This window comes from Ziziphus jujuba, chromosome 4 (genome assembly GCF_031755915.1).
Source record: "Ziziphus jujuba cultivar Dongzao chromosome 4, ASM3175591v1".
In the NCBI taxonomy this organism is placed as follows: Eukaryota; Viridiplantae; Streptophyta; class Magnoliopsida; order Rosales; family Rhamnaceae; genus Ziziphus; species Ziziphus jujuba.
In genome coordinates, this window is record NC_083382.1 from 3983804 (window position 1) to 3987548 (window position 3745).

The 3745-nt window shown below is 28.2% G+C and overlaps 1 non-coding gene across 1 annotated transcript; it reads right to left on the reverse strand.

Moving 5' to 3' along the window:
• Positions 1-623: 623 nt before the first annotated feature.
• TRNAV-CAC (transfer RNA valine (anticodon CAC)) lies at positions 624-697 on the reverse strand. The gene has a single exon. It is a non-coding gene; the product is annotated as a tRNA-Val (tRNA).
• Between the last annotated feature and the right edge of the window lie 3048 nt (positions 698-3745).

The following is a 3745-nucleotide window of genomic DNA, read 5'->3' on the forward strand; positions in this document are numbered from 1 at the left end:
AGTAAAAGGAAATAAAACGCTGCGTTTAGATAGAAAACAACAAGAGTTATACAGGAAGTATATAAGGAGCAAATATATTACAGCTGCATCAGAAAATATTGAGATTTTTATGTTTAAAATGATACTAACACGTCAAGATACTATTTTACGATTTTGATGACAAATAAGAAAGTAGATGAAAAGTTTGACCTTATGACTTGTATGATGAGCCACGCTGCTCTCAACTTTTGTAACAATGAAGTAAAATAGATGTAGGTGGAAATTATATGTTAGAAGAGGGAAAATAAAAAATAAAAAATAAAAACTGAGAATTTGACCTTATAATATGTTATGCATCATGGAAAAAGATTAATTTCACAATTATAAAAATTTGGCATATGCGAAGGTAAGACCATGTGTTAGACAAATCGGATGAGTGAAGATCTTACAATATGTTATGCATCATGGAAAAAGATAAATTTCACAATTATAAAAATTTGGCATGTGCGCAGTGAAGATCTAGACCATGTGTTACACACACAAAAATAAATAAAAAATAAAAAACAAGAAGCATAAGCGGAGTGAATATCATGTGTTACACAAGTCGGACCTTTAGATAACTTGTTGTGCATCACACATTTCAGTGTCTGAGCCCGGGTTTGAATCGGGGACCTCTAGTGTGTGAGACTAGCGTGATAACCAGCTACACCACCCAGACATGTGTGAAAAATTTCGACCTTATCATTCTTGGCATTGATTATCTTACTTTAATGGGAGACTATATCGATATTTCTTTACACGATGTTGTCATAAAAAATAAAAATTCTATATTTCTAACATCTATGTGTGCATGTTTTTAAATTGAGATTAATTAAACTAAAAACTCTTGTACAAATGGACACACTCGAGTTATTCTTAATTTATTGTATGCTCAAAATTTTGTACAAATGACTTTGTAGAACAAAACGTTTGTCAAGGATGAATTTTGAGCAATTATCCAAAAAAAATAAACAAATAAAAGAAAAAGCATAAATTTGAGTAGAGTAATTGAAGAGACCAATTTATTTGGCTAAGTTGTTTGACTACAAATTGATGCCATAAAATATATATATATATATATTATTGTTATTATTATATTATTTAAAAAATTAATGTTTTTCATTTCCGATAATCTCAAAAATATAGATAGGCAATGCAAATACTTTTGGTTAAGGATAAACATGGGAAGTTTTATATTAGGATCACAATGTTAGTCTAGTTTAAAAGAGTTTTAACTTGTTGTTATATATGAAATGTCTTAATATACTTATTACTTATTGACTATATACTTAATTAAATAAATAATTAATGCTTTATTAATAAGAATAAATTCCTAAAAATTTTAATTTTTATATAGGCTTCCAATTATTTAAATTTATATGAAAAAGTAAACCATTCTATTAGATTAATAAGTAATTATTATATTTTACATATATATATATATATATATATCTGTTATTGTAGAAAAAATTATCTATCATGGTAAACGATAGCCGTTTATAGTAATTAAATCTGTACAATTTGACAACTGGCACTGGATTATACTCTTTCTTATGGTAGAGACTTCCTCCACAATAGCATTTTCTTCTTTTCTTTTCTTTTTTTTTTTTTTTGGGTAATATACATGTATATATATATATATATATATATAGTACATGAGTTGTTTTCACGATTTGAATGACTACCATGATTACAAGAAATGTTATACAACTTAGCATAATCAATATAAGAAGTGAAAAATAATTTGTCTTTAAGGAATAGACTCCAAATTATAAAAAGCTAATTAATTAATTAATTAAGGCAAGTAGCAATCAGGCAAGCGAATGCCACAGTTGGCAAAAAACCCTTCTAGCATTTTGAGAGGGCATGGAACGCCCAAGGTTTGGATCCTTAGAGAACTCACAATAGCATTGTCTTTGCTCTCTCACATTCCGGCAGCAATTGGTTGACGGTGACGTCCATGTTGTGATTGCCGTTATGCAGGGTTCCATATTCAGTAGGCTGCCAATATGATCATCTGCCGCCTCCGGTGCCACATGATAATGTGTGCTAGAAAATATTATCAATGTTGTCGCAGCTACCAAACACAATCTAACACAGCACATTATTGTATTCTTCTTCATCTCCACTAATGATATTGAGAGGCAGAGAAGACATAGATTAGGAGGATAGTTGGGCAGGAATTCCTGACTGAGCATTTATATAGACAGAGAGTTCATTGATAAACACTAGGGAGGCCATGGAAATTCTTTGTGACCCATCCAAATTAACGATAATATATATTTTTGCCTCTTCACTAGTGTGAAAAGGAGCTCCTAGCTAGCTCTGCTTGATACTGACATGTCAATTATCATTGGTTTATTTGTTTGTTTGTCTGTTTCGACCTTTTGATTCGCTTAAAACTTTATGATCAATGCAATTAATTAATATCACCCATTTCAACGTTATTAGTATTTATTGGATGCCTTAAACTGATAAGTTTTTAGCTGTGACTTCGATATATATATATATATATATATTTGGGTTTTTGCAATTGTGATTGTGAGAGAGCAGATACCATACTTTTAAATCTTTTTTTATGTATTATAATTTATATGATATACAATTTATTAATCATATATTTCTTGAATGATCAAAGCCATTTAATTATCTGCTCAAATGAGAGAAGAATTCAACGACTTTTATTATTTGCTTGGTGGACCTTAATGAATAATAAAATAGGAAAAGAAAAAAAGAAAATAAAAGATTGACAAGTATTATTATAAAGACAAAAAAGTATATTATTATTATTATTATTTTTGTAAATATAACTCTACAACAGAATCGAAAATAAAACTTAACTTATTAACTCAGTTGTTCCAATTATGAAATTAATATATCACACCCACCGACGGACCTATATTTTCCATTGTTGTGGCCCCTCGACCCGCCGCCCCACCACACCGGGCGCCGGCGCAACCCCCCCCCCCCAAAAAAAAAAAAAACAAAATCCATGTTTGCATTTTTAATCTTGCTAATTCCCCCACAACCAAGCCTGCTAACTGCTTTTGAATTTTTAATATCATTCTTTTTTTTTTTTAATAATTTGTTTCATTTATCGTTTTTTTCTAGGAATTTGTTTCATTTATCTAAACCATCGTTTTTGCATATATTTCTAGTATTTTTATTATTTATCTACTTTTTTATTTTTAATATCTCATTTATCTAAAATTATATTTGTAATAGTCATTGCCATTTTTTTTTAAGTTATATCATGCTTCATATGTTAACAAAAAATTATATCACGCTTATTTAATTATTATTATTAGTTATAGTTGAAACTAGAAAAATAAATTTATAATTGACACTAGAAATATACGTCTGAAAAATATAATATTTATTTAATTATTTTTTGATTTACTGCACATAGAAATTTATGAAAACTTTTGGTTATAATGAAAATTTCTTTCATTATTTTTTTAATTATTTTTGTGGTTAATCTTATAAATTTAAAATAAATTTAAAATATATATTAAATTTGGAACAATGATGAAGAAGCACTTGTAAATAAAATATTCATTTCATCATCGTTAGAGGCTAATGTTTTAAAAAGGTTTTGTTAGCCTTGCAATCCGTTTACGTTATTTTCGTTTCAAAGAACAAATTTGTTTTAGTAAATTTTCTAGTTAGTTAGACCATGTATAGCTAAACTTGTTGCATTTTTATCTATATTATTATTCCTTCAAAA